We start from the raw sequence: 9,698 nt of genomic DNA, 5'->3' as shown, positions 1-9,698 counted from the left end.
AGTGGCAATGACAGCGCAGTGTCTATAAAAGCCCACGCTTGTCATCCTCCCATAAGAACAAGGTTGAGGCATCCCAATAGAAGTGATCAAATTCAAGGTGTCATTTTTTTCCAGAAAGATAGAAATGGGATGTACCTTCATCACTCCTATGGAAATAATCCTATTTGGGATTACTTCCTCACACGGTTTGTCCCCAGCCAGCTCAAAACCAATTGACAGCATTACCAAGGTATAATACCCCCAGGTGACATCCCAGAGGGACTGCTGTTTTCTTTCACCCCCTAATAGCTCCCTTTTGATGAACTGCACACCTTCCTGGGTATGTTTGCAGAAACAGAGGAAAACAGTGATAATCTGATGTGTGTAGGATCACATATATATATATCACACAGCTGTATCTGTAGCTTTCTTGCCCCCCCCCAGAAAAGAACGTGCCCAGGGGACTTGCAGAGCCTGACAGGGAAGGATTCAAAACACTCACTCAAGGATCCTGGACTCTGTCTCCCCTACTCTCCAGGGAGGGAAGAGGAGTTTTTTTAGGCTATCAGGACAATTCACCTCACCTGTAGCACAGCTTTCCCAGCCTGGGCTGCCAGAGTTTTGATACCAGCAGGTAAGGGACTTCGTATGTGCCCTGCAGAGCTAGCCTGTATTTTAGAGTAGCTTTCCCCATGCTGTTTGCAGAGTGGCTACAGGACTATTAGAGCACAGGTATCATTTTCACAGGCTACTCTCCTAACCCTCTAAGTAACCCCATCGTCAGCTGCTGCCCAGCTTAAGCAGGCAATACCTGTTTAAACTTTTATCACCCTTATTACAAAGAGAGAACCAAGATAAAACCAGTTCCTGCAGGAGCAGAGAAAACAATAGCGGGACAAAGCCACTCTCCCTCTTGCAAAGGCCCAGGTGACCGCAGGATGGCACTACTGCCACTTCTCCTTGAGGGACATCACGGCCTGTGCCAGGAACTGGAATCAGAGAGGAGAGGGCTGCTGCAGGCAGCACTCGTGTTGATAACCTACACAGCGTTTTGGCCTCCCAGGTGGTGTTTCTGTCACTTATCCGCCAATGAATGATTCAGTATCCTGGATCTATGCAGGCCCTGAGCTACGAATTTGGTTTCAAGGCTGTAGCTTGAATTAAATGTCATTCTGAATTGAGGAGGAAATTCTGCCTCCTCCTGCCAGTCCAGCCCTGGTTTCTCAGTGGCGAGAGCCACCTTTCTGCTCTGGCATTTACAGAAACAACCACAAGTGACATTCTACCAGATTCTTTCACCCTCACGTTTTAGCCCATCGTCCCTGTCCCCCACTGGCTTTGCTACTCCGACTCAGCTCTGAAACCCTCTTGGCCTTACAGAGGAGAAGTGGCCAGGCATCCTGCAGCCAGCCTGTTACCCATCAGTTCTGCCTCCCGGTGCCTTCTGTCCCCTCCGCAGAGTGCAAGAGGCTGCTGGGGAAAGAGGCAGGCAGCTCTCGCACAGCTTTCCTTCAGGTGGGAGGCATGGCTGATGCTGTGCACAAGGTGGCACTAGCTCTCCATCTTAGCAAGAGGCTGCAGGGACCTGCGGGAAACGAGCTGCCGATGCGAGATACAAAGCAGGCATTGGATTACTCCCCCGTGTCAGAAGATAATGTGCTCCGGTTCCTTCCCTGCATGCCCTGGCCCCTCTCTGGATACTCAGAACACCAGCCGACCTGCTCATGCACAGATCCTTTATCTTACAGACAGCAAGACTGGATGCCAGGGCCACCACTTCCACGGATGCGCTGGATGTTGACCAAGAGCTCGTGTCTAAAATGACAAGGCTGGAAGCGTGCAAGGAACATAACCTTTCCTGCTGGTCCGCAAATTAGTGCTGTGATAAAGCAGACCATGTGAAGCCCTTTCTCCCCTAAGGGTGGAAGGTTACAGTCTTCACCTAGCTCACCCTTAGCTGAGCAACTAGTTCTACCTCCTTTCACTCATTTCCACAGGCTTCCCAGCTGAAAGCCACATGAGCATGTTCCTTCCCTGTCCCCAGAGCCAGCCCAAGCCTCCCCTTCCCCAGCCTTGCCCCTCCCGGCTTAACCGTGGTACGCAGCCTCCAGGGAGACTGGATGTTCTTTAACACTCCACTGCACAGTGGTAACCTCCACTCTGCCCTCCCCTCCCCCGCACCTTATTCCAGGAAAGGTTGTATCCCTTCCCATATGGAAATGCCATCTGATTTAGAGCTGTTCACGTTTTGCACAAAGCAGTGATCAAAGGCTTGCTTGTAACTGCTGAGCTTGATTTTAGCTATTGCACGACACAGGAAGCTTGCTCCTAGCTCACTTTTTTCCAACAGCATCTCTGAATGACTGGAATTTAAATGAGATCTACAGAAATCACCTAATGTGATGTGTCAAGTCTCTTGCACTCAGATGGCAAAAAAAAAAAGTAGAAGCAGGAGAAAGGAGGGGATATGTGCACTTCAGATCATCTGTCAAAAGCTTGTACATCAGCTCACAGGAGAGAGGTCTTGTATTGCATGCTTATAAATGGGCAACATCCCTTTTAAGGGGTTACTTTAGCTTGGTACCCTCATAAAAGTCATCCCACAGGGTCCTGCAGCAAGAGAGGTTGTGCAGCGTCGATGCCGAGGCACAAGGCTGCCAAATCTGGGGGCAACCAAGTCGCAGGCTTGGACCGTAAGTCATGAGAAGTTGACACCTAAGTGTCTGGAAATATGTCCTGGCTTCAGCTGGGATAGAGTTAATTTTCTTCCTAGTAGCTGGCACAGTGCTGTGTTTTGGATTTAGTATGAGAACAATGTTGATAACACACCGATGGTTTAGTTGTTGCTGAGCAGTGCTTACACTAGTCAAGGACTTTTCAGCTTCTCATGCCCTGCCAGCGAGAAGCTGGGAGGGGGCACGGCCAGGGCAGCTGACCCAAACTGGCCAAAGGGACATTCCATACCATGTGACGTCATGCTCAGAACATAAGCTGGGGAAAGCTGGCCGGGGGGGCCGCTGCTCGGTGACTGGCTGGGCATCGGTTGGCGGGTGGTGAGCAATTGCATTGTGCATAATTTGCTTTGTCTATTTTTTATCATTATTATTATTATTATTATTTTATTTCAATTATTAAACTGTTCTTATCTCAATCCACAAGTTTTCTCACTTTTACTCTTCTGATTCTCTCCCCCATCCCACCGGTGGGGGGAGAGTGAGCGAGCAGCTGTGCGGTGCTCAGTTGCCGACTGAGGTTAAACCACAACAAAATAAAATAAGGGGAGGGCAGGAACTGGGGTGTAGCAAAGAAGCACTGGAAACTGGCCAGTGGAAGCAGAAGGACATGGGGGGCTGTTTTACTGTGCTGCCTGGCAGTCTTCTACTGCAGACTCTGCCTGCTGGCAGCACAAGGGTTTGTACCTTGCTGCATGCTTTGCTGGGAAGCTCTTGCAGCTCCTTGGCTCACAAACCCCTCACACCGAAGGCTCCCCCCTTTCCCAGTGCAGCTAGCAAGTAATAGCTAGACAAAATCAGAAATTTACACTACCAAAATCCTGATGCAAAACTTTACCTCCTGAAAGCCCGTCATTTCGCAGCTAAATTCAGGTGCAGGCCCCAGAGATAGGACAGCTTTTGGCATCATTACAGGAAAAGATCTAGAAGTGCTGTAGGAAGTTACATTCCAATTAGCTTCACGTCAATGGTGGGGTAAGCATTACAAAGCATTTAAAAGATCAAATGCAAAAGCACAGCTTGAGTAATAGGGACCAAGGTGGTTTCAGCTAGGAACAGTTGTGGTTAATCTGATGGAGCTCTTTGAGGCTGTAACTGCTACAGCAGTCAAAGCGGAGGAAACAGGCAGAGCACAATTAGGTTTGCAGCATGCAGTGGACAAGGCTTTGCAAGAGAAGCTAATGACTGAGATGGGGAGTCCCAGAATAAGTGGATGTGCTGTGGCTTAATGCTCTGGAAATTGCCCAGAAACAAAGATGCAAGCAGGAAGGTATTAATGGAAACCTTCTATGTCAGAAGGAAATGATTCCTGGGATGGAGCAATACAGTCAGCTTGTCTGGAGCAGAACAAAAGGCAGTAAGGTAAGACAGAGAGCTCCCTAGGGCAGGAAGCTGTATTTCGGTTCTGAACAGCACGTTCCATGACCCCTCATGCCCCAAACAAACAATTCTCTCCTTTTTTCAAACAGAGCTGCTGGAATTCTGCTTTTTGTATTCCCTCCCTCATTTTTCTGCTGTAACGGTGTTGGTTTTGTTTTGGGGTTGTTTTTTTTTTTAACAAAACCAGAAACTCCTTTCAGAACAAACAGTGCCAGCAGCACTCACAGGCCCCATCTACGTGGGGATGGAACAGTTGCATGGCTGTGATCACATCACGGGAGGCCCGAGCACGAGCTATGCCAGATGGTGCTAACTGGGAGTTACACTCCCCATATCCTTCCCTCCATGCATTCCGCAAACCTGCAGACGAATGGGAACGGTAGGGGAGAGACAGAAAGACCTCATTTTGTACCTATCATCTTCGGCACGAGTTTTGCAACTGATGCATATGGGAACAAATTCCAGGCGAATGGCACCTAAAAAACATCTAACTTCACAGAGCTTTGTAACCTGAGAGCAGGGACATAAGAGAAAACTCCAGTCTTAGTCATGTTGGAGTAAAGACGAGTTTTTTAGCTGTAGTCCTTGAATTCACTGCTTGGTTGACACGGATGAGACAGACCAATTCTCAGCTCTAGGTGCATCAATTCAAAGACCCCAGCCAGAGGGGTTCCTTGCCTTGTGGAAGTCACCTTACTGTGGCAGCCAAGATTCAAATTCATAAATCTGTGAGCTACTATTACCAAGCATGGTATAAAAAAAAAAATTAAAATATGCTTGACTCCTGGAGTATTCAGCACAAGGGAAAAAGAAACCCATCCTGACCCTAGGGCAGCAGAGGCCACACAAGTTAATGAATCTATTTGCCAGAGAAGGATGCAAGGCACCGTGGGAAGTCACCAGAAGACTCTGACGCACTCGCACCATTTACCACAAACCAGCTTATTTTCACATGAATTTACTTCTCTATTCAACAGGTGTTAAGAACTCTTGGAACAATTTACCAGTCATATCACGTCGCCTCAGAGTGATCCATATATATCTATAAGTTTAAATTAATGCAAAGGCCTTGCCCTGTCACAAACATCTCTACAAAGGCATCCTAAATATGCAGTTGGACCTATGGAAAGAGCCAAAGCACTGACTAGCTCCCTTTGGCTCATCTAACTGAGCTCGACTGATCGCCACTGAAATGGCAACGCTGTTAGCTATATCAGCAACGACCAAATTAGCACCACTGAGACAATCAGGATCTCTGCAGTAGGATTCCTGGCATGCAGTTTGCGATTACATTTTCTCCAGCTTTGCTAATACTGATCCTTTACCCTGCACGAGCTGTGCTAACTGTGCAGCCTAGGGTGTAAATCCAATCACTGAAATAAGGTATTTTGTTTTTTACAGTTAGGGTTCAATTAAAACAAATAAGTATGGGCAGGACTGTAATGGGAAGGGAAGCAGCCCTCAGCGACAGATAGCTGAAGTGTCTTAAACCAGCTTTACTACTAGAGAAAAGATAATACTGAATGAAATCCTTCTTATCTTATCAGTGCTTTTACATTGTAAAAGAATTACAGAGCTTCGCAAACCCATTGCTTTTCTATTTATCTGCAAGTTCTTGCAGGGAGGAAAACCCATCCTTGCAGAACCCTGTTCTCACAAGTGGGCTGTAATCACCCACCGTGGGATGTGCTTTTACAGCATGGGCAACTGGGCATCACAGCAGAGCACTTCTCTGACGACGGTTTTCTAAAAATGTGGAAAAGGGGTTGGTTTCTCTGCTCTGTATCTCTGAAAACAGTCTCTGATGTACACTGTGCCTTCCAGACCTCCTCCCTCCTCTGCGGTTTTATTTCCTTTTTAATCATTCCACATTTCTCTTTGTTATCATCATTAATACTTTTAATGCACTTACAAGAAACAGGGCGAGATTGCCAGCTAGTGGAAATCAGCAGTGTCTGGGGCCGTGCCAATTCACTTCAGCTCAGACACACGGCAACACAGTTACCCCCCCTTCATTTGTATGAAGAAAAAGCCAGCGCTATTTCTTACTGTACCTCTCTTTGAAGCATACAAATACGTATATGATTATACATATCTATACATAATATACACACTCATATACATAAAAGCTATCATCTACTGGAGAAATCCCAGTGTTCATTCCAGAGTGTGATTTCTTTGAAAAAGTAATGGCTTATTATGTGCAGAACGTTCTTATTCTACTGAGGACGAGAAGTGCCTTGTAGAATGAAGTCTGAGAAAGCTGCAAAACTAACTGCATTGGAAATGATGACATTAGATCACGAAGAAAATCCATTTTAACTATCCAGGGCTGTGGGGCTCCTGTTTGTACAACATTTCCTGCGGGTGGAGGTGTCAGGGGGGTACTGCCTATAAATCCCTCTTTCTCTGCGATGTGATGGCTCTTGTAACTAATCTTTCAAACGGACTGAACATTTGCTGCAGTCACCAGGCTAGAGATGCTTTCTGCCTCCGGACAAACTTTACCAGACTGACTAATGGCACAGCTGGGTTCCTGGGAATAATTCAAACAGCTTCTTTATTGCTATATGAGCAACAACTGAGGCATGCTTTAACAGCCACGAGACTCTCTTGGGAAAGCCCATGTGGGCTTCTCACTGCAGGTGTGTTGGTGAAGCTGATGACCATACATACTGTGCCTCACCTATTTTCCCTCCCCTCCTCCTACCTTTCCGTTTATCTCTAACATAACCACACCCCCACACTTTAAAAAACAAATAACGAAAATCACAGAATTACTTTCACATTTGCCACCTTTCCCCCCACTTTGCTCAGGTTTCGCTTCCCTGGCCCCCAGTGTGCCCTTCTGTTCACGCTGCAGAACCGATGGGGAGGGTCTCGTATGCTCCGCTTACAGAGCGAGCTTTTCTACAGGCTTTTGACTACTAATGACCTCAATGCCCAGAGTATTTCTGAATGAAAAACTGCGTATGTTCAATGACTGAAAAGCACAAAAGCACTGCTTTATAAATACCTTGTATCTTTTTACTTACCCTCTTCCTTACCTCTAGGGGCCACTTACTTTCTAGAGCATCAGTCTGTCAGGAGGAGGTGCTGAGAAGGAAGCGGGCTGCGTGCTCTCTCAAGTCGTAACACAGGTCATATTCACCAGAGCAGATGATAATTTTGTGTATGTTTCTGAGGATGGTTATGCCTCACAACCCACTCTCATTTCACCAGGAGGCTTTTGAAACTTAACAGGAGGAACCTCTGCGCAATTTGTGATCTGCAGGTTCACATCCTTGGTTGTATTTATTATTCAAAATAAAACTGTAATGAATTAATAATAAAAACCTGTCTAAAGATCACCCTGCCTGCCAGTCTTTTATGAATACTCTCCTTCTAGGATTTATCTTCCACTATCACATGCTTTGAAATAACTGGATTAGCAACACGCAGTTTTCCCATCCTCAGCAAGGTCAGTAAGTTAAGGAAAAATCTGAAATGATACCTGGCTCATAAAATCACTCTTCTTCCCCATCTAGTATTTTACTCACCATGGGCAGATTACATTTCCCACAGGAGCTCATTAGTGCTGCTCTTTGCTCAGCATCAGGAAATCTTTTGGAGTTGTCTTTACTCCCAGCTGATAAAAATTGCTTTTTGTTTCTTCTCCTGACACTGCCCACCACCCCCCAGTTCTGAAGTGGCATTTTTAGAAAGACAGAGCTTTTGGACCAAAAAACCCCACCGTGCTTCTAACCTTGCTGATGACGAACGAACTGTCAAGTTATGTGAACCAAGTGTACAGCCAAGGAACAATGAAAGATACCGTTACCAGACTAACAGGTTAAAACTAGGAACTCTTGTCCCTTGTCAGAGCAAACAAGGAATTATTACAGTTTTAATGTTTTAGTTGTAACTTCTGTTTACAGAGGTCAAATATATAAAACTAGAGGACACAAAGCAGTCTCCCTCACCTTCACTTTTAAAATGCTGCACGCCTACTGGAGTGATGCAACATGCTGACACACCTCCTTAATTGTTTCTTTTGTTCCAAATTTCTGTTGGCTGATCTAGCATTAATGAAAAAAGCATAAATCACTACAGCACCCTGGCTCCAAAGACTGAACCCTGTGAAATAAGCTAGCTGAGTTAAGCAGGTACTACATATAAAACAAGGTGTAACGAAAAAGCACTGAATTTGGTGTGATTAAGTGTATGACTGTCCACCTACTGCACACTGTTCAGTTTCAGTAGACTACAATTTAGTATTTTGATTTGAAGAGAGATCTCAACAAAGTTATGCAGCCACTTGCATGGGGACTGAAAAGGGTAAAATATGACAAAAGTCCCCACAACTTGCCAGCGCCTTAAGCCAGAAAACTTGCTTTGGCATCTCGGAATCTAATACTGTCCCAGAAAGGGAGTCCTTACTGGTAACTGCTTCCTTCACAACATCTCCCCAACAGCAAGCAGCCTCCACCCTCAGCCACCGCCGACGGCCTCTTTGGGCTGTTGTTACCCCTAGTCACTGCTCTATCTCGGAGCACCTACAGGAAAGTACAAAATATCTCCTTTAAGGACTAAATCATGCAATCTTTAAGTAGAAGAGTTCAAAAGACCTATGCAACAGCATGGTTTTGTTATCTGTCCTAACCTGCACCCGCCTTCCAGGCTTTGTCCTATCTCAAACCTGAGCAGCAGAAATGGGAAGGATCACAGCTTTCGTGTATTCCAGAGCACTAGAGAGGCTCTGCACAAGTAAAACATCAGAACGGAGGCCTAGAAACTTTACCAGGTAGTTGCACTTAATGGATTTCTAATTTTTCATGCCAGATAGCAATAAATGCCACTGACGTATTTATGAAATAGTTATTACAGGCCAAAACATCAAAACACCTTGCCCTTCCACAGAGGCGTTTGAGGGCTCCTGATAATCAGCTTATTTAAAAGTGGCCAAAAGCCTCCATTGACGGTTTTTGAGGTTACAAAAGCACTGGTTTGTTACAGACCTCTGAAGAGTTCTTCCCCCTAAAAATCAGACTATCTGCACTCACATAATGGTATTCTGTCAATATTTTGCAAATTTATATGAAACAGATTAGAAAAGAATCTCCATACTCACAAATGGGGTAAGAAAGCCAAATAGTCTCGATAAATCCCCAGACCTTCCAAAATTCACTCTTTTTCCTGAATGTGATGATTATCTGGAAGTTTCACCCCAAAAGAGGTGACAAGGAAGAAGCTCCGCCAGTAAGTCTAACTTCAGACTTAGGGCCACTACATGGCATGTGCACCATCTTTAATTAAAAAGTGAATCTCTAGCCAGGTGTAGACATTGATCTGCTTTGCCTCTTCGTTAGCTTGATGACACCCACCCCCTGCACCATTCCATCCGAAGCAGGCTAAATACCGTTTCAGCAAAGTGCATTCAGTTGCAAGGATCAGTACATTCAGTTTCTCTGCCATCAGTGTTTTCAGCTAACTAAAATGTGTTGCTACAGGAGAGCCAACAGCAGCAAGAACACTTCCTACATCAGTGGTTTCTAACTTCTTAAGGGGGTTTACAGACCACTAACTTTCAGGGAGATGCAGAGCTCTCTTAGAGAGTGAGATGTTATC

This window comes from Aptenodytes forsteri, unplaced genomic scaffold (genome assembly GCF_000699145.1).
Source record: "Aptenodytes forsteri isolate BGI_AS27 unplaced genomic scaffold, ASM69914v1 Scaffold47, whole genome shotgun sequence".
Lineage (NCBI taxonomy): Eukaryota > Metazoa > Chordata > Aves > Sphenisciformes > Spheniscidae > Aptenodytes > Aptenodytes forsteri.
Note: the sequence above shows the minus strand (reverse complement) of the source record.